This window comes from Aethalodelphis obliquidens, unplaced genomic scaffold (assembly GCF_003676395.1).
Source record: "Aethalodelphis obliquidens isolate GAN/ISIS:26980383/991018 unplaced genomic scaffold, ASM367639v1 scaffold88, whole genome shotgun sequence".
NCBI lineage: Eukaryota > Metazoa > Chordata > Mammalia > Artiodactyla > Delphinidae > Aethalodelphis > Aethalodelphis obliquidens.
In genome coordinates this window covers 2,274,940-2,302,534 of record NW_020838032.1, presented here as the reverse complement: position 1 = coordinate 2,302,534, position 27,595 = coordinate 2,274,940, and the positions used below count along the sequence as shown (strand labels likewise).

At 38.3% G+C, this 27,595-nt stretch overlaps 1 protein-coding gene across 6 annotated transcripts in view; it reads left to right on the top strand.

Annotated features, from left to right (window-relative positions):
- The first annotated feature begins 822 nt into the window (after positions 1–822).
- The window catches only part of AOPEP (aminopeptidase O (putative)), a 370,704-nt gene continuing 343,931 nt past the window's right edge, over positions 823–27,595 (top strand). For 4 of the 6 annotated variants that reach the window (XM_027094269.1, XM_027094272.1, XM_027094271.1 and 1 more), the window contains exon 1: positions 823–908. The gene's annotated coding sequence lies outside the window, so the exon portion shown is untranslated. The remainder of the gene's footprint in view (positions 909–27,595) is intronic. The other 2 variants (XM_027094268.1, XM_027094270.1) reach the window with 2 other exon arrangements.

The window sequence follows — 27,595 nt, the reverse complement described above, 5'->3', positions numbered from 1 at the left end:
AATCTCATCTTCTATTCTTCCCCTAGCCTATTTTCTCACTTTCTCAAGGGCACCACTACATTCAGTCCCCTCCCCATAGCTTTCCATCATTCTCTTGGTTGTTCTTGCTCCAGATCTTCATAGAGCTGGCTTCTTCCCTTCTCAGCTTAATGAGCCTCTTCATAGGGCACTTCTCTGACATCCTCCTTTAGTTTTTGAGTAACTCACATGATTTTTTTGGTTTTTAAGTGAAAATAAAAGTTATGATTACACTATACTGTAGTCTATTAAGTGTGCAATAGCATTATGTAAAAAAATACTTACCTTAATTAAAAATACTTTATTGCTAAAAAATGCTAACTATTATCTGACAATGGCAGGGTTGCCCAGTGGCATAAAGTGAAGGGCAATAAAATGAGATACGCCTAAAATATCTTTGGTGAGTTATTCAATGTTTGCTTTCTCCATGAGGAAGCATTGTGTCTGTTTTGTCATCGCTGTATCCCAGATTCTGTAACAGTGCTTGCCTGGAACACAATAGGACTTAAATAAACTGTGCTGGAACGAACGAGTATACAAACAAGAGTTATATACGGAAGAGGAAGAGCAAAAGAAAGAATAAAAAGTCCATGTCTGTATTTCAATAACATTTTTTTTCTTAAGTCCCTATAAGATTTTGCAACTAGGAGTAGGAGGGTAAGACGGCGACCCTACAAAATCCAAAACAAGCCTTTTTCACGCCTTCCCAAGCCCCAGGCAGCTCCGCGCCTGCGCAGACCTCCACTGCCCACCCCCTGCACTCAAGGGGCGGGGCCAGGCGGACGGCGGCTCGGGCGCGCGAGGATGACGTCACTCGGCGCGTGCCCGGGTAGCCCGTGGTAACACCTAGTCTGCGGAAGTGGAGACGAGCGGGCAGGCGGCTGACACAGGTAACCTGAGCGCTCCCTGTTGGGTCCCTGCCTTCCTCTCCAGCGGCACCTGGATGGCGGCGGGGTCAGCAGCGTCCCGTTTTGAAGGCAGCCAGGAGCCCACCCCTGCCCTCATCTTTCTTGATCACCTGGGTTCCCATTCCCTCTCAGTCCTTCCAGACTCCTGAAGCTGAACCAGTTCTGGGGACTGGGCTGAGCCTGCCACTTCTCTCCGCCTCCACCCTCGGGTGGTGATGGGCTCTGACGCTCCTCTCCCCGGTGGCACAGACATTTCCCAGACTGCAGTTGCCGCCTCCTTCCTGTGTTGCCTCCAAGGCCCACCTAACCCGCCTCTCTCCGCTCCTAGCCCCACAGGGCTCAAATCCAATCTTGTTTAAGGAGACAGAACAGTTTCCGATTCTGTTCATTTCCACTTGCAGTGACACCCGGCCACCTTCCCTCCTCCCCGAGGATCCTTACTGAGAGCACCAAGTTTTGAGTTATTGTGTCCCTAAAGAGCATTCGTTCACTGTCAGTCTGGAGTTTTGCTCATTAAGGCATGTGTTTGTTGGGTAAGGGGGTGGCGCAGTAATGTGAAAATATATTGCTATAATAAATGATCCACATGGCATCCAGTCAACCATCGAGATAGATGAAACAGTTACAGCATTTCATTAAAATGCTCCTGTCCTGTATTTCTTTTTTGTTTTCAAGCAATGATTACAATTATCCTCGCAAAGGTAGCCGTCAAAATAAATAAGCAACAGTACACAACTAGGAATGTTTAGACCGCCAAAAAATGATAGGATTCGTATTGTTGATAAAGGAATGCGGGTTATTACAAAACCAACCAGAAAAGATATGGGTGGGGAAACAGGATTCCGACGTTTTTGTCTCATTTGATGATTTGGTTTTGTATTTTCTTGTACTTTCATATGCTCCATTTTTGAATAGGGCATATGGTACTGTACTTACTGTAATTCTGAGAAGCCTATGAATGACTTGCTAATTGGTAAGATTAGGCTCTTACATTTGGGGGACAAAGTAGAAAAAGGTTAGGGAATAATAGTAGTCGCTGTTTGTTGACCATCTGCTATATCCCAGGGACTGTGTTCAGCACTTTGCATGTGTTTTTTCCTTAGCTCACACAAGAACCTTGTGAGTTAGGAATTAGTATCCTCAACTTACAGGGAAGGAAACTTTGGTTCAGGTATGTGAAATTAACTTGCCAAAAATTCATGGTAACTATACTGGTGGAGACAAGCTTGAAGTTCAGTTCTATGTATGAGTTGAAAGCCTGTACTTTTTTTTTTTTATAACTCACTATGAGTGATCAGATTCTAGGCTTTTTACAATAATGACACAATTCTATGAGTTTATTCACTCATCTATCCAAATGATTTGACACTTCCTAATATCTTTAGTATTAAGTTCTTATATACCTAGAATCAAAACACGTGAAAACCTTAATTTATTTATGATCCCCCTACACACACCACACACACACACACACACCACACACATACCATATTTCATTAAGAATGAGATAATTGGCAAATAAGATTGCTCAGTAACTTTCTGTTTAGAGCTCTCAGGGAATGAGTAATTTTGGACAGTTGAAAGTTTTACCCCTTTAGAAATGAAAATCATATTGACAGTTTTGGATGGAAAAAATTTAAATGCACTAAATAATTCTTTGCCTTCTAAAACAGTAAGTATACTGAACATATTTTAACTTTCCCTTATGTCTCAGAGCAGTCATTATGAATCTCATTTATTGTTGTGTTGTGATTTGGTGATTTCCTCAGGACATTTGTTATATTTGGCCCCCAAACTGCTTTGCATTTTGAGTTTTCCTAGACTTTATATAGTGTACTCCTTAATATCACCAAGAGATTGTAAACCATAGCAATTAAAATTAAGGACCGGGAAAGCACACTTGCAGGATTCCAGTCCTTACTCTGCCACTTACTAGTAGGACAGTGAGCCCAGACAACGTGGTTGACCCCTCTACACCTCAGTTTCCTCATTTGTAAAATGGGAATAATAAGAATACTTGTTGTCTGAGGTTGTTGTGAGGGATGTGAGTTAGTAGTATATGTAAAGAGGTTATAACAAACCACGCATATTCTAAGAGCCATGTAAGTGTTTCTAATATTATTATTAGTCTGGTTTTGACTTTTTGTTCTTTGAATATTGTATTCTAGTTCTTTGAAAAATTTTTTTCTAATTTATTTTTATTTTTTTAATTGACGTATAGTTGATTTACAATGTTCTGTTATTTTCAAGTGTACAGCAAGGTGATTCAGTTATACATACATATATATATTCTTTTCCATTATAGATTATTACAAAACATTGAATATAGTTCCCTGTGCTATACAGTAGGTCCTTGTTGTTAATCTATTTTATATGTAGTAGTATGTATCTGTTAATCCCAAACTCCTAATTTATCCCTCCTGCCTCTTTCGACTTTGGTAACCATAAGTTTGTTTTCTGTGTCTGTGAGTCTATTTCTGTTTTGTAAATAAGTTTGTTTGTATCCTTTTTTTAGATTCCACATATAAGTGATATCATATGGTATTTGTCTTTCTCTGTCTGACCTACTTCACTTAGTATGGTAATCTCTAGGTCCATCCATATTGCCATCCATATTGCTGCACATGGCATGATTTCATTCTTTTTATGACTGAGTAATATTCCATTGTACATATATACCACATCTTCTTTATCCATTCATCTGCTGATGGACCTTTAGTTTGCTTCCATACCTTGGCTATTGTAAATAGTGCTGCTGTGAACATTGGGGTGCATATATCTTTTTCAATTAGAGTTTTTGTCTTTTCTGAATATATGCCCAGGAGTGGGATTGCAGGATCATATGGTAATTCTAATTTTAGTTTTTTAGGGAACCTCCATACTGTTCTCTATAGTGGCTACACCAGTTTATATTCCTACCAACAGGGTAGGAGGGTTCCTTTTTCTCCACACCCTCTCCAGCATTTATTATTTGTAGACAATTTAATGATGGCCATTCTGACTGGTGTGAGGTGATACCTCACTGTAGTTTTGATTTGCATTTCTCTATGAAAATTGTTATTCTTTGAATAGTATTTGATATGTGGTAATTACAAGAAAATTAAATTATACTAACTAGAATCCTGTATCCTAACCTGTATGTTAATTAATTAATTTCTTTCTAGTTTCTTTCTAGTGTCTTTTCTCTGCTTTATTTTCTTACTTTTTAACATCCTTATTGGAATATAATTGCCTTCAATGGTGTGTTAGTTTCTGCTTTATAACAAAGTGAATCAGCTATACACATACATATATCCCCATATCTTCTCCATCTTGCGTCTCCCTCCCACCCTCCCTATCCCACCCCTCTAGGTGGTCACAAAGCACGGAGCTGATCTTCCCGTGCTATACGGCTGCTTCCCACTAGCTATCTGTCTTACATTTGGTAGTGTATATATGTCCATGCCACTCTCTCACTTCATCCCAGCTTACCCTTCCCCCTCCCTGTGTCCTCAAGTCCATTCTCTATGTCTGCGTCTTTATTCCTGTCCTGCCTCTAGGTTCTTCAGAACCTTTTTTTTTTTATTTTCTAGATTCAATATATATGTGTTAGCATACGGTATTTGTTCTTCTATTTCTGACTTACTTCACTCTGTATGACAGACTCTAGGTCCATCCACCTGACTACAAATAACTCAATTTTGTTTCTTTTTATGGTTGAGTAATATTCCATTGTATATATGTGCCACATCTTCTTTATCCATTCATCTGTCGATGGACACTTAGGTTGCTTCCATGTCCTGGCTATTGTAAACAGTGCTGCAGTGAACATTGTGGTACGTGACTCTTTTTGAATTATAGTTTTCTCAGGGTATACACCCAGTACGGGGATTGCTGGGTCATATGGTAGTTCTGTTTTTACTTTTTAAGGAACCTCCATACTGTTCTCCATAGTGGCTGTATCAATTTACATTGCCATCAACATTGCAAGAGGGTTCCCTGTTCTCCACACCCTGTCCAGAATTTATGTTTGTAGATTTTTTGATGATGGCCATTCTGACTGCTGTGAGGTGATACCTCATTGTACTTTTGATTTGCATTTCTCTAATGATTAGTGATGTTGAGCATTCTTTCATGTGTTTGTTAGCTATCTGTATATCTTCTTTGGAGAAATACCTATTTAGGTCTTCTGCCCATTTTTGGATTGGGTTGTTTTTTTGATATTGAGCTTCATGAGTTGCTTGTAAATTTTGGAGATTAGTCCTTTGCCAGTTGCTTCATTTGCAAATGTTTTCTCCCATTCTGAGGGTTGTCCTTTCGTCTTGTTTATGGTTTCTGTTGCTGTGCAAAAGCTTTTAAGTTTCATTTGTTTATTTTTGTTTTTATTTCCATTTCTCTAGGAGGTGGGACAAAAAGGATTTTGCTGTGATTTATGTCATACAGTGTTCTGCCTATGTTTTCCTCTAAGAGTTTTATAGTGTCTGGCCTTCATTTAGGTCTTTAACCCATTTTGAGTTTATTTTTGTGTATGGTGTTAGGTAGTGTTCTAATTTTATTCTTTTACAGGTAGCTGTCCAGTTTTCCCAGCATCACTTATTGAAGAGGCTGTCTTTTCTCCACCGTATATTCTTGCCTCCTTTATCAAAAATAAGGTGACCATATATGCATGGGTGTATCTGTGCGCTTTCCATCCTGTTCCATTGATCTATATTTCTGTTTTTGTGCCAGTACCATACTGTCATGATTACCGTAGCTTTGTAGTATAGTCCGAAGTCCGGGAGCCTGATTCCTCCAGTTTTGTTTTTCTTTCTCAAGATTGCTTTGGCTATTCGGGGTCTTTTGTGTTTCCGTACAAATTGTGAAATTTTTTGTTCTAGTTCTGTGAAAAATTCCATTGGTAGTTTGATTGGGATTGCATTGAATCCGTAGATTGCTTTGGGTAGTATAGTCATTTTAACAATGTTGATTCTTCCAATCCAGGAACATGGTATGTCTCTCCATCTGTTGGTATCATCTTTAATTTCTTTCATCAGTGTCTTATAGTTTTCTGCATACAGGTGTTTTGTCTTCTTAGGCAGGTTTATTCCTAGGTATTTTATTCTTTTTGTTGCAGTGGTAAATGGGAGTGTTTCCTTAAATTCTCTTTCAGATTTTCCATCATTAGTGTATAGGAATGCAAGAGATTTCTGTGCATTAATCTTGTATCCTGCTACTTTACCAAATTCATTGATTAGCTCTAGTAATTTTCTGGTAGTGTCTTTAGGATTCTCTGTGTATAGTATCATGTCATCTGCAAACAGTGACAGCTTTACTTCTTTTTTTCCAATTTGGATTCCTTTTATTTCTTCTTCTTCTCTGATTGCTGTGGCTAAAACTTCCAAAACTATTTTGAATAATAGTGGTGAGAGTGGGCAACCTTGTTTTGTTCCTGATCTTAGTGGAAATGGTTTCAGTTTTTCACCATTGAGAACGATGTTGGCTGTTCGTTTGTCCTATATGGCCTTTTTTATGTTGAGGTAACTTCCCTCTATTCCTACTTTATGGAGGTTTTTTTATCATAAATGGGTGTTGAATTTTGTCCAAAGCTTTTTCTGCATCTATTGAGATGGTCATATGGTTTTTCTCCTTCAGTTTGTTAATATGGTGTATCACATTGATTGATTTTCATATATTGAAGAATGCTTGCGTTCCTGGGATAAACCCCACTTGATCATGGTGTATGATCCTTTTAATGTGCTTTTGGATTCTGTTTGCTAGTATTTTGCTGAGGATTTTTGAATCTATGTTCATCAGTGATATTGGCCTGTAGTTTTCTTTCTTTGTGACATCTTTGCCTGGTTTTGGTATAGGGTGATGGTGGCCTCGGAGAATGAGTTTGGGAGTGTTCCTCCCTGTGATATATTTTGGAAGATTTTGAGAAGGATAGGTGTTAGCTCTTCTCTAAATGTTTGATAGAATGTGCCTGTGAAGCCATCTGGTCCTGGGCTTTTGTTTGTTGGAAGACTTTTAATCACAGTCTCAATTTCAGTGCTTGTGTTTGGTCTGTTCATATTTTCTATTTCTTCCTGGTTCAGTCTCAGGAGGTTGTGCTTTTCTAAGAATTTTTCCATTTTTGCAGGTTGTCCATTTTATTGGCATATAGTTGCTTGTAGTAATCTCTCATGATCCTTTGTATTTCTGCAGTGTCAGTTGTTATTTCTCCTTTTTCATTTCTAATTCTATTCATTTGAGTCTTCTCCCTGTTTTTCTTGATGAGTCTGGCTAATGGTTTATCAATTTTGTTTATCTTCTGAAAGAACCAGCTTTTAGTTTTATTGATTTTTGCTATCGTTTCCTTCATTTCTTTTTCATTTATTTCTGATCTGATCTTTATGATTTCTTTCCTTCTGCTAACTTTGGGGTTTTTTTTGTTCTTCTTTCTGTAATTGCTTTAGCTGTAAGGTTAGGTTGTTTTTTTGAGGTGTTTCTTGTTTCTGGAGGTAGGGTTGTATTGCTACAAACTTCCCTCTTAGAACTGCTTTTGCTGCATCCCATAGGTTTTGGGTCATTGTGTTTTCATTGTCATTTGTTTCTAGGTATTTTTTGATTTCTTCTTTGATTTCTTCAGTGATCTCTTGCTTATTAAGTAGTGTATTGTTTAGCCTCCATGTATTTGTATTTTTTACAGATTTTTTCCTCTAATTGATATCTAGTCTTATGGTGGTGTGGTCGGAAAAGATACTTGATACGATTTCAGTTTTCTTAAGTTTACGAAGGCTTGAATTGCGGACCAACATGATCTATCCTGGAGAATGTTCCATGAGCACTTGAGAAGAAAGTGTATTCTGTTTTTGTTGAATGGAATGTCCTGTAAATATCAATTAAGTCCTTCTTGTTTAATGAATCATTTAAAACTTGTGTCTCCTTATTTATTTTCATTTTGGATGGTTTGCCCATTGGTGAAAGTGGGGTGTTAAAGTCCCCTACTATTATTGTGTTACTGTCGATATCCCCTTTTATGGCTGTTAGAATTTGCCTTATGTATTGAGGTGCTCCTATGTTGGGTGCATGAATATTTATAATTTTTATATCTTCTTGGATTGATCCCTTGATCATTATGTAGTGTCCTTCTTTGTCTCTGGTAATAGTCTTTATATAAAGTCTATTTTGTCTGTTATGAAAATTGCTACTCCAGCTTTTTTTGACTTCCATTTGCATGGAATATCTTTTTCCATTCTCTCACCTTCTGTCCGTATGTGTCCCTAGGTCTGAAGTGGGTCTCTTGTAGACAGCAAATATACGGGTCTTGTTATTGTATCCATTCAGCCAGTCTGTGTCTTTTGGTTGGAGCGTTTAATCCATTTACATGTAAGGTACTTATAGATGTGTATGTTCCTATTACCATTTTCTTAATTGTTTTGGGTTTGTTATTGTAGGTCTTTTCTTTCTCTTGTGTTTCCTGCCTAGAGAAGTTCCTTCAGCATTTGTTGTAAAGATGGTTTGGTGGTGCTGAATTCTCTTAGCTTTTGCTTGTCTGTAAATATTTTAATTTCTCCTCGAATCTGAATGAGATCCTTGCTGGGTAGAGTAATCTCGGTTGTAGGTTTTTCCCTTTCATCACTTTAAGTATGTCCTGCCACTCCCTCTGGCTTGCAGAGTTTCTGCTGAAAGATCAGCTGTTAACCTTTTGGGGATTCCCTCATATGTTAATAGCTGCTTTTCCCTCGCTGCTTTTAATATTTTTTCTTTGTATTTAATTTTTGATAGTTTGATTAATATGTATCTTGGGGTGATTCTCCTTGGGTTTATCATGTATGGGACTCTCTGTGCTTCCTGGACTTGATTAACTATTTCCTTTCCCATATTAGGGAAGTTTTCAACTATAATCTCTTCAAATATTTCCTCAGTCCCTTTCTTTTTCTCTTCTTCTTCTCGGACCCGTATAATTTGAATGTTGGTGCGTTTAATGTTGTCCTAGTGGTCTCTGAGACTGTCCTCAATTCTTTTCATTCTTTTTTCTTTATTCTGCTCTGCAGTAGTTATTTCCACTATTTTATCTTCCAGGTCACTTATCTATTCTTCTGCCTCAGTTACTCTGCTATTGATTCCTTCTAGAGAATTTTTAACTTCATTTATTGTGTTGTTCATGATTGTTTGTTTGCTCTTTAGTTCTTCAAGGTCCCTGTTAAACGTTTCTTGTATTTTTTCCATTCTATTTCCAGGATTTTGCATCATTTTTCCTATCTTTACTCTGAATTCTTTTTCAGGTATACTGCCTGTTTTCTCTTCATTTGTTTGGTCTGCAGGGATTTTACCTCGGTCCTTCACCTGCTGTGTTTCTCTGTCTTCTCATTTGGCCTAACTTACTGTGTTTGGGGTCTCCTTTTTGCAGGCTGCAGGTTTGTAGTTCCCGTTGTTTTTGCTGTCTGCCTCCAGTGGTAAGGTTGGTTCATTGGGTTGTGTAGGCTTCCTGGTGGAGGGGACTAGTGCCTGTGTTCTGGTGGATAAGGCTGATCTTGTCTTTCTCGTGGGCAGGACTGTGTCCGGTGGTGTGATTTGGGGTGTCTGTGACCTTATTATGATTTTAGGCAGCCTCTCTGCTAATGGGTGATGTTGTGTTCCTGTCTTGCTAGTTGTTTCACATAGGGTGTCCAGCACTGTAGCTTGCTGGTCATTGAGTGGAGCTGGGTCTTAGCGTTGAGATGGAGATCTCTGGGAGAGCTTTCACCATTTGATATTATGTGGAGCCAGGAGGTCTCTGGTGGACCAATGTCCTGAACTCGGCTCTCCCACCTCAGAGGCACAGGCCTGTCACCCGGCTGGAGCACCAGGCCCTGGGTAGTTCATGGTTTCTTAGGAAGTGTAGACAAACTGAAGTCTGGGGTTGCAGAAATCTCAAGCCCAGCTGGGGCTGGAAAATCTGCTTCCAAGCTCACTCATGTTGTTAGCAGGTTTCAGTTTCATGTTGGCAGGTTTCAGTTTCTGGCTGGCTGTTGGCCAGAGGCTCAGTTCTTCTACCCGTATGTTAATTTATTAAATTCACTTTCATTGTGTCTTTGTAATGCAATATGCGTTTTTCTTAGAGTGTTTGGAGTAGAGCTTTCAAATATTTTCTTTTATTATATGTATTAAAATAATGGACTTGAAATGTCTGTTTGAATTTTGGGGGCTATTTCAGTGTTTTAAATTATGGTTTACCAATACATGGGAACCCTCTCTACGTCTGAATTGAATGTCAGTTGATTTACACAACCCTTTATGGTGCCCTGGGCAGTTATACTATTGCACTCATGTTATCTTGCTTCTTTGTGGATAAGTACTTCTTTATAAAACCACCATTATGCATTGGCCTCATATAACGTTATCTCCTCAGTATAGTTCTCTTTCCTTCTATCTCCCTCATGGAAGTAAAAAACAAATTGACTCTATCAACAAGGTGAAATAATGTTCCGTATGAAATTTGCAAGGTATATACCCATTTTCAGGTGTGTACTTTAATCCAAGACCAGCTAAGAGTTGATGTTGACTCCTTTGATGTCCCTAGTTAGGAACTTGAGAATAAATGATCTATCCTTTATTTTAATACTATTAAGGCTGATAATCATGTTAAAACTTCTTGTTGAATATATAGGCTATAGTTTTTATAAAATTGAGTATTTTTATGTGTACAGCTCATTGGCATTTAGCACATTCACAGTGTTATTTAATTATCACCACTGTCCATTTTCAGAATTTTTTTATCTTCCCAAACAGAAACTCTGTACCCATTAAACAACAACTCCTCATTCCCCTCACTCCCTGTACCTTCCTGCCCCAGCCCCTGTTAACCTCTATTCTACTTTTTGTCTCTATGAATTTGCCTATTTTAGATTCCTCATGTGGGTGGAATCAGACACCATTTATCCTTTGTGTCTGGTTTAGTTCAATTGGCATGTTTGCAAGGTTCATCCAAGTTGTAGCATGTATCGGAATTTCATTCCTTTTATGGCTGAATAGTATTCCATTGTATTATCTACCATATGCTGTACTTCTGATGCATATTTAATTTTGCTTATTTAAAAACTTTTTAAATTTTCTGTTTTTTTAATTTATTAAAAAAATAAATTGATTTTAAAATAAAATTAAAAAAATAAATTTGATTTGAAGTCTTTAATCTGCTTTGATTTGATTTTGTTTATGATGTAAGATAGTGGTCCAGTTTCATTCTTTTGTATGTGGCTGTCCAATTTTCCCAACTCCATTTATTGGAGAGATTGTCCTCTCCTCATTGTATATTCCTGGCTCCTTTGTCATAAGTTAACTGACCATACATGCTAAAAAAACCAAAAACAGTTCACCAATTTCTCCCACCGCCCACCTCTTGCCACTGGCAACCACCAATCTGTTCTCTGTATCTGTGAGCCTGGTTATTGATTGATTGATTGATTCCACATGTAAGAGAACATATGGTATTTATTTTTTTCTCTCTGCCTTATTTCACTTAGCACAATGCCCTTGTGGTTCATCCATGTTGTCACAAATGGCAGGACTTCATTCTTTTTTATGTCTGAATAATATTCTGTTGTGCGTATATACCACACTTTATCTATTTGTTCATGGATGAACACTTAGGCTGTTTCCTTATCTTGGCTATTGTAAATAATGCTGCAGTGAACATGGGGTGCATATATCTTTTTGAGTTAGTGTTTTTGTTTTATTTGGATAAATACCCAGAAATGAAATAGCTGGATCATATGGTAGTTTTACTTTTAATTTTTGAGGAACCTCTCTACTGTTTTCCATAGTGGCTGCACCAATTTACATTCCCACCAACAGTATACAAGGGTTCCCTTTTCACTGCATCCTTGCCAACACTTGTTATTTTTAGTCTTTTTGAAAATAAGCATTCTAACAGGTATGAGGTGATATCTCATTGTGGTTTTGATTTGCATTTCCCTGATAATTAGTGATGTCGAGCACCTTTTCATGTACCTGTTGGCCGTGTGTAACGTCTTTTTTAGATAAATGGGTATTCAGGTACTTTGCCCATTTTTAAATTGGATTTTATTGTTGTTGTTATTGAGTTGTATGAATTCTTTTTATATTTTGGATATCAGCCCTTTATCAGATATATGATTTGCAATTATTTTCTCCCATTCAGTAGGTTGCCTTTTCATTTTGTTGATGGTTTCCTTCACTCTGCAGAAACTTTAGTTTGTTGTAGCCCCACTTTATTTTTGCTTTTGTTGCTTTTGCTTTTGGTATCAGATGCAAAAACTCATCGCAAAGACTGATATCAAGGAGCTTACAACCTGTATTTTCTTCTAGGAGTTTTATGGTTTCAGGTCTTACATTCAAGTCTTTAATCTGTTTTGAGTTGATTTTGTATGTGATGTAAAATAGTGGTCCAGTTTCATTCTTTTGTATGTGGCTGTCCAACTTTCCCAACACCATTTATTGAAGAGATTGTCCTTTCCTCATTGTATATTCTTGGCTCCTTTGTCATAAGTTAATTGACCATACATGCATAGGTTTATTCCTAGGTTAACTATTCTGTTCAGTTAATTATGTGTCTTGTTTTGTGTGTGTGTGTGTGTGTGTGTGTGTGAATTATGCCTGTTTATACTTCTCATTTCATGTGGTATGAACTTAACACTCATACCAGATTTGATTTGAGTCAGATTTGATTTGACTGTGAGTGCCTAGAGGATCAGGATTGGAGATATCAACTGAAATAACATTGTTATTGAACTGTGAACAAAATACCTGGTAACAGTGTTAAACTGGAGCTTGAGCATACATTATAGTGTTGTTTTTCTTCTCACCTAATATTTAGTCAAAAAATAAGAAGGAAAATAATAATAATGATAACTTTACCCAATATTTCTATAGCATTTACAGTATGCTAGGCATTGTTCCAAGCACTTTACCTATGAAGTAGGTACTATCATTGTTCTGTTTTACAGGTGAAGAAACTGAGGCACAGAGAAATTAAATGAATTTTTAAGATTACGAGGCTGGTAGGTGGTGACATTGGGAGTTTACCCAGTCTGTGTGGCTCTAGAGTTGATTTATCCTAAATTTTGAGTTGACCAACCATTAGGTCATTATCAACTTTACAATGTAAATTGTTTTGTCTAACACACTCTTTCTCTACCCTCTTCTTCTATATGATCTTCAAAACAGAACATTACTTCTGAGCTTAGTAGGCAACAGAAGAGCAACTGAACCCAAACTGTCAAAAGAGTAACAGGCGCTTCTTATTTGAGTGGGGTGACAACATTTTAATGGGATTCAGACCGCATTTTCACAGCTTAGTTTGTATTATCTCCTTGTCTTTGAAAAGTAGATCCTAAAACTTTTTATGATCTCATACTGCATATATATTGTGTTGGTGTTTGACTTTAGATATTGTACAATTCCCACACTACTGTTTTGTGGGTAGAAAAAGTTTTCTGTTCATAATGTTGTTATTGACTGTCACAGTGGTTTATAGTGCACTCATTTTATATCTAACTCATTCTATGTTGCTCGATTCCTGAAGAAATTATTTTGAAATAGCATTTTTCTATATATATAGTCAGCTTCATTACACTTATTTCTTGGCTTTTTCTTTTGCTTACATTTTATTTCTTTGACACTTGTAATCGAAGGTTTAGTTTTTTGAAACTGATGGTAATCAGGATATGCTGGCTATATTTTGGCAGCAAAGGGGACATATCAGCCTGTTTCTTTTGGCACCAATAATATCTTGCATATGTAGCAAGTATGGTGCATATTTGGAGGTAGGAACTCTCAGAGTATTGTCTGGTAGAAATAGAATTATAGAATGAATGTTAAGGGTTCAAAGGTCCTTAGATATATCTCTTTTACCCTTCATTCAGCATTTGGGAATCTGAAGCTTGAGATGAAATGATTTGCCTGTATTTATACAGTATTAGAATCCATTTTTTTAAAAGAAGAGTACCAGTGTTCTGTGTTCTTTTGAATCATACCTCATTGTATTTGTGTAGCATTCTTACTGGTAAGAAGGGACTTCCAAGTTTTTTACCTGTATACCCTTAATTATGATTCTTCTTAGAATAATGTGTCTGGGTGAGAGATAATGACCTGAATTAGACAGGTTGCAGAGAGAATGAATATGATGGATCCAAGAGATACTTAGATTAAATTGATAGGACTTTGCAATTGTTTATGTGTAGGTGAGAGTAAGAAATCTAGGATGATCCCTAGGATTCTACTGTGGGTAACTGGGTAGATGGTGATGTCATTCACTAGGCAAACCTAGAAGAAATCAGGGCCGGATGTATGATTTGAAGTGACTAGAGCATGGATTGCACAAACAAGTGAGAAAGATTGAAGCTAGAACTACAGGACACACAGACATCTAAGAGGTGGGAGAAGGAAAGGCCAAAGAGGTATGTATGGAGGAGAGAATGGTGTTGCAAGCACCAAAAGAGGAGAAAATTTTAAGGAGGGCATGGTAATTTGTGTTAATGCTCCAAAATTAAGGGCTGAAAGAACCCACCGAAGTTGATAACTAGGAAGTCATTTGCCTTCACTGTGGAGTCTTGGTGGCATAGTAGGGATGTGAGCAGGGAGATGGAGTAATGAGAACAGAGTAAAGGCAGTTCTTTTAAGGAATTTTGCTATGATGAGAGAGATGTGGAAGGAAAGGTTTTTGTTCATTCGTTCATTTGTACTTTTTTTCTCCTAAAAACAAAAGGGCTGGAAAAGAGGAAGAAGTTGAGGTAGATGATTTAGGGGGTTGGATAATTGAGGAAGCAGGGTCCAGGAGGAGACCAGCAAGTGATGATATCCAGAGCGTAGGCCATGATCAGAGTTTGCTGGGACAGGAGGGACATTTCTTCCATTCTCCTAGGGAGAAAGGTGGGGATAGATGTAAAAAATTCTCCCATAGGATGGGGAAGGAATATGTGGAAGTTCTTGTCTAGTGGTAGCAAAATGTCTTTTGTGAAGCAGCTAAAGTTGCTGACATTGAGTGTTTGATTTGGGGGAGAGTGGGGAATTGAGGGGACAGGTAGTGTTTAGAATAGTCACTGAGGGAAAAAGATAGGAGTCAAGGGGTGACTAGCAAGAGACAAGAAGAGTTGCCTGCCTGATTATGGTGAGGGTTTTGCTGAGGTTGGAATCTGTGAATATGTACTGTCAGCTATTTTTGTGATTACGTGATATTTATTTGTTTGTTTTGCTTTTGTTGAGCTCTGTACACCAAGTTTCGAAGTAGAAAATTGGGATGATTCAATTGGTTGAGAGTTATGTTTTATAGAACAGGTGTGTCAGAAGGATGAAAGGGCAAGAGAATTTAGGTTAAAATGTTCTAAGAGTGATTGAAGAAATGGACCACATTATCTAAAGAGGACCATAGAGCAGGTATTCTCAACTTTAGAAACATTTATAATTTTCTGTTGTAGGGGCTGTCCTATGCATTGTAGGGTGTTTAACATCCCTGGCCTCTACCTACTAGACGCCAGTAACAGCCCCCTCCAGTTGTAACAATCAAAAATGTCTGCAGACATTGTCAACTGCCCTCTGAGGGGCAAAATCACTTCTGATTGGAACCACTGCCTTAGAGTCAGAAGAAGCAGATCGATTGGACATAAGAGGAAGGGTGAGGGACTGGGGTCTCAATGCAGTAAGTAAAAGAGTTGTCAAGTAAGCCAGAGAAAGAGTGGGGAGAATAAGAGGTTGTGTTCTGAGATTAGATTATGGAAATTACATATTTTATTTTATTTTATTTTGAAAATTACATATTTTAGATGTAGATCTATTCCAAGTAATAAAAATGTCAAGAATGGACCATTGGTTTGCTGAGTGGAGTGAAGATGAAGGTTGTTGGCACTGAGTAGGTAATTTTGGGAGAGAGAGAAAGTAGCCAGAGCAAGTTGGAAAAGCAGTCATAGGCCATCCTAAGAGATTCTGAAATAAGACAAGAACTAAGACTTTCTGGATGTTTGTTTTCTTACTCTATCCAGTAAGTGTTAGTGAACTCTTTTTCTAACACTGTCAATTCCCTGAACTTGTACTTCCCTCCTGCAGTGTTTTAAAAAGTCATGGAATTCATCCAGTTTGGTTTTCTTGCAGTGTTTTTTTAGGTGAGTAGTTGTTTTTTGTTTCTTTTTCAATATTTCCTGATCTGATTTTGTGATCCTTTACCTCTAAATATTCTGCTTTTCAAAAGGCCCTGGTTCTGTGCTATGTGACCTAATTTCAGAACATTTCTTTTGTGTTTGGGCATCTCAGTCATTGGCTGAAGTAATGTCAACTTATCATTAAATCTTGCAATCTCTTAGAAGTATTCTTTTCCCCTGCCTTCTCCCACCTGCTCTTTATTGTTTCATATTTATTTGGAACATATAATTCTGTTTCTACTATTTTAATTGACAGGTAATTACAATGGACTTAGTAAGCAGGACATAAACTACTAGTAGAATACGCCTATAAATATGCTTTATTCTATGTTTGATTAATCCAGACTTCAGTGGAAGTTGTTTTTTTGCCTTATCTTAATGAACTTACCCTGCATTATTCATCAAGAATGGGTACTAACTCGTACCTCTTTTACAAAGAGTTAAAAATTATATATATTATCAACAGATACAAGCTGACCTAGTTTTTGTTATTATATCACAAGTATTGTCATTGCAAGCTAGGAAATAAGTAGGTGACATTAAAAGCCTTGACCTTTTGATTGGAACATTTAGCCCATTTGCATTTAAAGTAATTTTATTTTTATTTATTTATTTTATTGAAGTATAGTTAATTTACAATGTTGTGTTAGTTTCAAGTTTACAGCAAAGTGATTCTTTTTTATGACTAATATTCGACTATATCTATCTATATCTATGTCTATCTATCTATCTATACCACATCTTTATCCATTCATCTGTTGATGAACATTTAGGTTGCTTCCATGTCTTGGCTATTGTAAATAGTGCTGCTATGAACTATACATATTGGGGTGCATGTATCTTTTCAAATTAGAGTTTTCTTTGGATATATGCCCAGGAGTGGGATTGCAGGATCATATGGTAATTCTATTTTTAGTTTTTTAAGGAACCTCCATACTGTTTTCCATAGTGGTTACACCAGTTTACATTCCCACCAACAGTGTAGGAGGATTCCTTTTTCTCTACACCCTCTCTGGACTTTTTATTGATGGCCATCTGACTGGTGTTTTTCAGTTTAATTAAGTCCCATTTGTTTATTTTTGTTTTTATTTCCATTACTCTAGGAGATGGTTCCCCCAAAATATTGCTGCAACGTGTGTCAAAGAGTGTTCTGCCTATGTTTTCCTCTAGGAGTTTTATAGTATCCAGTCTTACATTTCAGTCTTTAATCCATTTTGAGTTTATTTTTATGTATGGTATTAAAGAATGTTCTGATTTCATTCTTTTTCATGTTGCTGTCCAGTTTTCCCAGCATCACTTATTGAAGAGACTGTCTTTTTTCCCTTGTATATTCTTGCCTCCTAATAATTGACCATAGATTAATTGACCATAAGTGTGTGGGTTTCTCTCTGGGCTTTCTGTCTTGTTCCGTTGATCTATATGTCTGTTTTTTTTGTGCCAGTACCATTCTGCTTTGATTACTGTAGCTTTGTAGCATAGTCTGAAGTCAGGGAGTCTGATTCCTCCAGCTCCGTGCTTTTTTCTCAAGATTGTTTTGGCTATTTGGGGTCTTTTGTGTTCCCATACAAATTTAAAAATTTTTTGTTCCAGTTCTGTGAAAGATGCCATTGGTAATTTGATAGGGATTGCAGTGAGTCTGTAGATTGCCTTGGATAGTATGGTCATTTTAACAATATTGATTCTTCCAATCCAAGAACACGGTATACCTTTCTATCTGTTTGTGTCTCTTCAGTTTCTTTCATCAGTGTCTTATAGTTTTCAGAGTATAGGTCTTTTGCCTTATTAGGTAGGTTATTCCTAAGTATTTTATTCTTTTTGTTGCAGTCATAGATGGGATTGTTTCCTTAATTTCTCTTTCTAATATTTTCTTGTTAGTGTATAGAAATGCAACAGATTTCTGTATATTAGTTTTGTATCTTGCAACTTCACTGAATTCATTGATGAGCTAGCTGTAGTAGTTTTCTGGTGGCATCCTTAGGATTCTCTATGTATAGTATCATGTCATCTGAAAACAGTGACAGCTTTACTTCTTCTTTTCCAGTTTGGATTCCTTCTATTTCTTTTTCTTTTCTGACTGCTGTGGCTAGGACTTCCAATACTATGTTGTTTGTTTGTTTATTTATTTATTTAGCTGCGCCACATGGCATGTGGGATCTTAGTTCCCTGACCGGGGATTGAACCCACGTCCGCTGCATTGGAAGTGTGGAGCCTTAACCACTGGATCGCCTGGGAAGTCCCCCAATACTATGTTGAATAAAAGTTGCAGGAGTGGACATCCTTGTCTTGTTCCTGATCTTAGAGGAAATGCTTTCAGCTTTTCACTGTTGAGTATGATGTTAGCTGTGGGTTTGTCCTATATGGCCTTTATTATGTTGAGGTTTGTTCCCTCTGTGCCCACTTTCTGAAGAGGTTTTATCATAAATGGACATTGAATTTTATCAAAAGCCTTTTCTGCATCTATTGAGATGATCACATGGTTTTTATTCTTCAATTTGTTAATGTGGTATATCATGTTGATTGATTTGCAGATATTGAAAAATCCTTGCATCCCTGGGATAAGTCCCAGTTGATCATGGTATATGATCCTTTTAATTTATTTATTGTTGGAGTCAGTTTGTCAGTATCTTGTTGAGGACCTTTGCCTCTGTGTTCAAAAGTAATTATTGATAGGTATGTGCTTATTGGCATTTTGTTAATTGTTTTCTCTTTGCTTTTGTAGTTTTGTTGTTGTTCCTTTCTTCTTTTGCTCTCTTCCCTTGTGATTTTATATCTATTTTTAAGATTATGTTTGGATCCTTTTTTTTTTTAACTTTTATTTATTTATTTATTGGCTGTGTCGGGTCTTAGTTGCAGCACGTTTGACCTTCGTTGCGTGCGCAGGCTCTTCGTTGTGGCACGTTAGCTTCTCTCTAGTTGTGGCGTGCAGGCTTCAGAATGTGTGGGCTCAGTAGTTGCGGCACATGGGCTCTCTAGTTGTGGCATGTGTGCTCTAGAGCATGCAGGTCAGTAGTTGTGGTGCATGGGCTTAGCTGCCCTGCGGCATGTGGGATCTTAGTTCCCCAACCAGGGATTGAACCCACGTCCCCTGCACTGGAAGGCAGATTCTTAACCACTGGACCACCAGGGAAGTCCCATGTTTGGATTCTTTTCTCTTTTTTGTGTGTGTATATATCAGAGGTTTTTGATTTGTGGTTACCTTGAGGTTCATATATAACAACCTGTAGATATGTGATTAAGTTGATGATCTCTTAAGTTCAGATGCATTTTAACCACCCTACATTTTTACTCACACCACCCCCCAAGTGTTTTTGATGTCTCTTTTTTTTTTTTTTTTTGCGGTACGCGGGCCTCTCACTGCTGTGGCCTCTCCTGTTGTGGAGCACAGGCTCCGGACACGCAGGCTCAGTGGCCATGGCTCACGGACCCAGCCTCTCCGCGGCATGTGGGATCTTCCCGGACCGGGGCACGAACCCGTGTCCCCTGCATCGGCAGGCGGACTCTCAACCACTGCACCACCAGGGAAGCCCTGATGTCATATTTTTATATCTTTCTGTTTTGTGTATTCCCGAACTACTTATTTTGGATACAGGTGATTTTACTACTTTTGTCTTTTAACCTTTTCTACTTGTGTTATATGTGGTTGATCTACTACCTTTGCTGTATGTTTCCCTTTACTCATGAGATTTTTTCCTTTCATAATTTTCATATTTCTAGTTGTGGCCTTTTCTTTTCCATTTAGAGAAGACCCTTTAACTTTTCTTGTAAAGGTGGTTTAGGGGTGCTGAACTCTTTCAGCTTTTACTTATCTGTAAAACTCTATCTCTCCTTCAAATCTGAATGATAACCTTGCTGGGTAGAGTATTCTTGGTTGTAGGCTTTTTCCCTTTTGTCACTTTGAATATACTTTGCCACTCTCTTCTGGCTTCCAAAGTTTCTTCTGAAAAGTCAGCTGATAATCTTATAGGAGTTCCCTTGTACATGTTACTTTTTTATTGCTGCTTTTAAGATTCTCTCTTTATGTTTAATTTTTGCCATTGTATATATAATGTGTCTTGCTGTGGACCTCTTTGGGTTCATCTTGTTTAAGACTCTCTTGTCTATTTCCTTCCCCAAGTTAGGGGAGTTTTCAGCTATTACTTCTTCAAATAAGTTCTCTGCCCCTTTCTCTCTCTCTTCTTCTGGGACCCCTATAATATGAATGTTAGTATGCTTGATGTTTTCCTGGAGGTCTCTTAAACTGTCCTCATTTTTAAAAATTCTTTTTTCTGTTCAGCATGGCTTATTTTTACTACTCGTCTTCTAGATTGCTGATCCATTCCTCTGTATCATCTAATATACTGTTGATTGCTTCTAATGTATTTTTTCCTTCAGTTGTTGTATTCTTCAGCTTTGTTTGGCTCTTCCTTATATCTTCTAACTCTGTTGAAATTCTCACTGTGTTCATTCTTCTCCCAAGTTCATTGAGCATCTTTATGATCATTACCTTGAACTCATTTTGAGTAGATTGTTTATCTCCACTTTGTTTAGTTCTTTTTCTGAGGTTATGTCTTGTTTCTTTACTTGGAACATATTCCTCTGCCTTCTTATTTTGCCAATTCTCTTGTTTATGTCTGTGTATTAGGTAGTTCAGTTACATCTCCTGATCTTGGAGAAGTGGCCTTAATGTAGGAGACATCCTGTGGGATCCAGCAGTGCACTCCCCTCTGGTCATCAGAATTATATGCTCTAGAGGTGTCCCTGTGTGGGCTGTGTGTGCCCTTCTGTTGTGGTGAGGCAGACTGCTGTGGGCATGCTGGTAGGCAGGGCTGCCTCCTGTGGTGGCTGCAGGTCTACTGGAGGGTGGGGTAGGCTTCTGGTGTGGTTGGCTGCTCAGAGGTGGGGGGTGGTGTGGGTCTGCTGCTGGCCTGCTGGAGAGCAGGACCAGGTCCTCAGGTGGCTATATGCAGGGCAGGGGAATGTAATACAAATTATTTTTCATGGAAGCCAATCTATTTGATGTAATATAAAAAATCAGCTTCTGTCAAGGAATATCCTATAATAGCTAAATCCTCTACTGGTGATTAACAATATTTTTTATAAATTTATTTATTTTTATTTATTTATTTTTGGCTGTGTTGGGTCTTTGTTGCCGTGGGAGGGCTTTTTCTAGTTACGGTGAGCAGGGGCTACTCTTCATTGTGGTGCGCGGGCTTCTCATTGCGGTGGCTTCTCTTGTTGTGGAGCACAGGCTTCAGTAGTTGCAGCACGCGGGCTCAGTAGTTGTGGTTCACAGGCTGTAGAGCACAGGCTCAGTAGTTGTAGTGCACGGGCTTAATTGCTCCGTGGCATGTGGGATCTTCCCAGACCAGGGCTCGAACCTGTGTTCCCTGCATTGGCAGGCGGATTCTTAACCACTGCGCCACCAAGGAAGTCTGATGAACAATAGTTTTTGACCTTATTTCCATACTTAAGTATGGGGCTTTCTAAAAAAAAGATTAATTAATTACCTCAAGAAAGAATGATGACCAGTTTTTTGTTTTTTGTTTTTTTTTTTGGTGGTATGTGGGCCTCTCACTGCCGTGGCCTCTCCTGTTGCGGAGCACAGGCTCCGGACGCGCAGGCTAAGCGGCCATGGCTCACGGGCCCAGCCGCTCCGAGGCATGCGGGATCCTCCCAGACCGGGGCACGAGCCAGTGTCCCCTGCATCGGCAGGCGGACTCTCAACCACTGCGCCACCAGGGAAGCCCATGACCAGTTTTTTATACCATATGGATCTGATTTGTTTTGGTGTTTAGGATCTAGCACCTCAAAGGAGAAATGGGTTGCTCTCTCCAAACCATGAAAATGGATGTTTATGCTAAATACGACAACATGCCAGAAAACAACATTTTGTCAAAGAAGTTGTGCGGTAAAAAGCAGCAGCATTACATCCATCAGTTGGTCTCCAGTAGCAGATGACATTAAATGATTTGTGTGCTCAGTTTGCACCCATATTCAGTAGTTGGACAGACCTAAGACTCTTCAGTGGTCACACTAGAGCAAGTGGATGCCCAAGGATTTGGACTGTTTTTTATAACAAATTTTTTTGATTCAGAACATGGCTTAACATATTTTCTTGTTAAAGCAAGTGTTCTAGGTTTTGGAAATACCATGGTTATAGTGTATGTTGTATTTAATCATTTTCTTACAATGGTTTAAGGAAGTCATATATTTTTACCATACATAGTAAATTATTAACGTTATGCAATATTTGCAACATTTAACTAGCTTATGGCCAACATTTTAAAAACATCCTTCCCTATTGGTGTAGTTCTGTATTTGTTCTCCAGGTTTACTTTTTTCTTAAGGATAGAAAAAAGAAAAACTGTTTAGCCTTACCTGTTAAACTTCCTAATTAATTTTAACATGGTCCCCAAATTGTTAGTTATATGTTCAAATTGAAAAGATGATTGAGCTCCTGAAGATCCTCTAAAGATATTTAAGCTTTATCCAATGCGTTTTCTTACCTTGCTCCGAAATGTTTTTTAATTTCTAAGAATTTATTGAAATATCTTTTCTTGGGAAGGATGAACTGAATATATATGCAATTCACCACTTAGAACCTGATGCTGGGAATATATTTTAAACCTTGATGAGATGAATTTGAAAGCTGTTTAGAGAGCATGGGGCACCCATTTGTAGTCTGTAAATTCTGGATCTATCTCTGAATGGAGAAATCTGTGTTATATATTTATTCCCACGAAGGACCAGTATGTAAATGTTGAGAGCTGAATGCTTCTATTTCTGGACAGTCTTTTGAGTTTATACTTGACCTAATTGTGCCTCCAGACGTGTACTCCTTGCTGAGTTCGTTTGTACAGCTGTAGTCCTGTGACAGTCATCAAATAAATCACTAACTGGAGGGAGCCTGCCTTGATTTCCAGCTAAAGGAAGTGTAGTTCCCTAAGACAGGAACAGACGGACCTCTTGACTTTCCAACAGCTTTCCTGCATAGGAAGTATAGTTTCAGGGTAGGAAGTGAGGCTGTAGGGTCAGACAGAGGCTAGGAATTGGGGGAGGGATAGGAAGGGTGTTCATCCCTGGAGCTGCCAAGAAAGGACAAGCTTATCACCCTTACTACAAGTTTTGAATGATGGGAATTTCCTGAAGATACTGAACAGCAAGGGTCCTACACAAGAAGCCCTGCAACCGGTGGTTAGAGTCTTTGCCAGTTGGAGTAGTTTTTTTTTTAGCATCACTGAACTCATTGAAGGAGATCAGAGTTAGATTAAGCCAGTGATTCGCAAGTCTGGTCTCTGGACCAACAGCATCAGTAATCACCTGGAACTTGTAAATGCAAGTAGTAGTCTGTGTCTTAACAAGATCTTCAGATGATTTTAAATGTATGTCTAGTTTGAAAACCACTGGCCCAGGAAATTCAAAGTGGTTGAGAACCACTTTGCCAAATTGTGGTGGCAAAGTCACAATGTTGAGAAAGAATGAGTGCAGACTTTATTGCATGCTGGAGCATCCTTTAATCATTGTGTAAGTATGGCATTCCTCTTACAGAGTATCCTGTGTTTCACACTGAGTGACAGAAGAGATATTGGTATCTTTACTATAAATATAGTGACAAATAACACTTGTCTTACAGGTAGAGAATACTTCCTGTTCATGGCTGCAGTTCACACTAGAATCTAAATTCTTCCAGACTGTAATAGAAGAGAACTTTTCACTTTGCCTTCTTTTCCATTTTAAATATTTATTCCTTGATTCTTTTTTTAATGTATACTTTATATATGCAATGACTTGTGAGAATCCTGTTTTTGTGTTTTTGTGATGGCAAGAGTTGGTTCAAGTAGCTAAGTGGTTCAGAAGCATTGAGGTACATAAGAATTCCCTGGCCATCTTATATAAAATGTGGATTAGTGGCCCCATACCTGGAGATTTTGATTTAATAGCTCTGACATAGTTTCTAGGAATCTTTTTAATTGAAGTATAGTTGATTTACAATGTTGTGTTTGTTTCTGGTGTATAGCACAGTTAGTTCATATATATATATATATATAATTTTTCATATTCTTTCCCATTATGGTTTATGACAGGACACTGAATATAGTTCCCTGTGCTATACAGTAGGACCTTGTTGTTTACCAATGCCAAACTCCTAATTTATCCCTCCCTCACCCCCTTTCCCCTTTGGCAGCCATAAGTTTGTTTTCTGTGTCTGTGAGTCTTTTTCTGTTTCATAAATAAGTTCATTTGTGTCATATTTTAGAAGAATCTGTATTTTTAACAAACACCCTCCCCATTTGATTCTAGTGCGTGTGATCCTCAGACCACACTTTGAGACACGCTGTGGTAGATCTCTGAGAAGAGTTGCGATTTATCTGGTTATAAAACAAATGTTTTCATGAGTTTCTGAGGATATTTACAGATGTGAATCTGAATTGCTAGTAATGAAGCTACCTGAATGTGTAATGTTCAATGGAAATTGATGCTTGGGATGAAATTCTTTGAGAAATCATCAGTAGTCTTCCTAGGTTAAAATGCTCCCAAAGACCATTTTGACAGTATAATATAACACAAAACCAATCAGACTTAAAGGTTTTGTAGTTCTATAATTTATATTTTCTGAACAGTCTTTAGGAAGCCTATCTTTACAGTTATGGGGCTATATATCAAAGCTTCACACAAAGAATAAATTAACTTGAGAAAATACTAGGAAAGTATATCTTTCCACAGTCTCCAAGCCATGTGCCAGAAGGCTAAAAGGCATCAAGAGTGTTAAGAAAATATGTCAGTGAGCCTATTGACCAGAACCCTAAGATCACTTTCAGGGGCAGGAGTAGGTTTATCTAAAATGAGTTATGGGGCTTCCCTGGTGGCGCAGTGGTTAAGAATTCGCCTGCCAATGCAGGGGACATGGGTTCGAGCCCTGGTCCGGGAAGATCCCACATGCCGTGGAGCAACTAAGCCCAGGCACCACAACTATTCATCCTGCGCTCTAGAGATTGCGAGCCACAATTACTGAGCCCATGTGCCACAACTACTGAAGCCCATGTGCCTAGAGCCCATGCTCTGCAACAAGAGAAGCCACCACAATGAGAAGGCTGCACACAGCAACAAAGAGTAGCCCCTGCTCGCCACAACTAGAGAAAGGCTTCACGCAGCAATGAAGACCCAACACAGCTAAAAATAAATACATAAATAAATTTTAAAAAATGATTTATGATTTTTTCTTACATAGATTTCTTTTAAAAGTTGTTATATCTAGTTCTCAGGAAAATGATTAATGAATAAGAATAGGGAAGGAAGCTTTTTTTTTTTTTCCTTTTTCCTTTTTTTTTTCTGTTCTCTTTGGAGAGAGCCTTCAGTTACTATCTTTCTGTATTCCTTGCTATTCCAGAATTCAGTTAGGGCTTCTTAAATGGATAAGAGTAAAGACAGTGGCATGTTCTTGATTCACCTACTTAGGATGGATAATTGTCAACAACAGTAGTTGTTCCCTCTGCAGTGGGAAAAGGGAGTAAAAAAGGGGATGATCAGTTATTCCAGGGTCTTCAATGTGAGTTTTTTTGAGGAGGGGTTGTATGATGACATCTCCCATCAGGAATGGGAATAAGCTTCTCTAAGGAATCTGTTTCAAACCACCCTTCATACTAATATTTCAAAATGAAATCTAACTCATGTTTCCTTTACACAAGAGGAACAGATGTAGTAGAGCCCAGACTTTCTCTGCCCTGGAGTCACTACTTTAGTAGTGGGCCCCTCTGCAGGCTTTTAGGACTGGTGTCAACAGGAAGGAAGAAGCAGAGTCAGTAGAAAACCCTTCCCCTGGGCTTCCCTGGTGGCGCAGTGGTTGAGAGTCCGCCTGCCGATGCAGGGGACGCGGGTTCGTGCCCCGGTCCGGGAAGATCCCACATGCCACGGAGCGGCTAGGCCCGTGAGCCATGGCCGCTGAGCCTGCGCGGCCGGAGCCTGTGCTGCGCAATGGGAGAGGCCACAACAGTGAGAGGCCCGCGTACCGAAAAAAAAAAAAAAAAGCCCTGCCCCATCTGATCATCAGACAGCCTTCCTTCTGCCAAATTCAGCTCTGTTTGACAAGCTGAACATGGCAGTAGCACCCGGACTGTATCATACTGTATCCAAGAACTTGTAGAGAAGACCTAACATCCCTGTTCTTTCAGCTGCTTCCCTCATGGAGGCCTACTGCCCGCCATTTTCCTCTACCATCCACGCCAGTACTGTTCTCAAAGACTTTCTCTTGGCCAAGTGCAAGCCCTGTTGCTTCCGTTGAACATGTGCCTTACTTTATAGAAAAGTCCTAACAGTGTTTTTCTGACCATTCTAATTTCCCTGTCACTTTTTAAAGTATAGATATGTTACCAGGCAAAGCTGGTTTTTTTAACCAGTGTTTTCTTGAGTTGTATACAAGATGATTTAAAGTGGTACATGGATAAGCATATTTTGAATTTTAATATATGGGGGAAAAGTGTGTATTAGCACTTCAAACCCACGATTTCATGGTTATTACAAAAGGTGAGTCAGTGGTGAAGTGGACTGAAGGAAAATATTTTAAAAATAATAATACAGATGGTGTGAGGATGGCAAAAATACTGAAGACGGTACATACGTGACTAAAGCTTGGGAAATACTGTTTTAAACAAATACTCAAGGCTAACACTTTTTGAAATAGTCTTCAAAATAATATCAAAATAAGTTCTAAGATTGAAATGCTGTGCCATGTTGGAAGGAGACGTGTACTTAGCATAATTCTTTAACTGTAAGTTCCTGTTGAAATCAATATGTATCTTTTTAAAATAGTCCCTTTAAAGTACTAAGCTTATTTTTTTTATTGGAGTATAGTTGCTTTACAATGTTGTGTTAGTTTCTGCTGTACAGTGAAGTGACTCAGCTGGATGTATACATATATCCCCTCCCTCTTGGACCTCCCTCCCACTGCCCACCCCATCCCTCCCATCTAGGTCATCACAGAGCACTGAGCTGAGCTCCCTGTGCTATACAGCAGGTTCCCTCTAGCTAGCTATTTTACACATGGTAATGTATATATGTCAACCCTAATATCCCTAATAATCCTTGCTAATATCATTTATATGTTTCTATTGAGTCTTTTGTTCTAAATTATGTAAGATTTTCTATCTTCCATAGGACACTTGTGAGAAAATCACTGTAAAACTTTGTTTAAATGGTTTGCTTTTCTTTTTTCCCCAACTTTTAAAATAACAGCTTTATTTAGATGTAACTCAGATACCATAAAATTCACCCTTTAAAAGTGTACAGTTCAGTGCTTTTTAGTATATTCACACAGTTGCGTAGCCATCACCACAGTTTAATTTTAGGAGATCTTCATCACTCCACAAGGAATCCTTTTATCCATTAGTAGTCAGTCCCCATTTTGCCTTTCCCCAGCCCCCGGCAACCACTAATATACTGTCTGTCTCTGCGGATATGCCTGTTTTGGACATTTCATATAAATAGAATCATATAATATTTGGCCTTTTGTGTCTTTCTTTCACTTAGCATAATTTTTTCAAGCCTCATCCATGTTTAGTATATATCAGTATGTCATTCCTTTCTATGGCTGAGTAATATTCCATT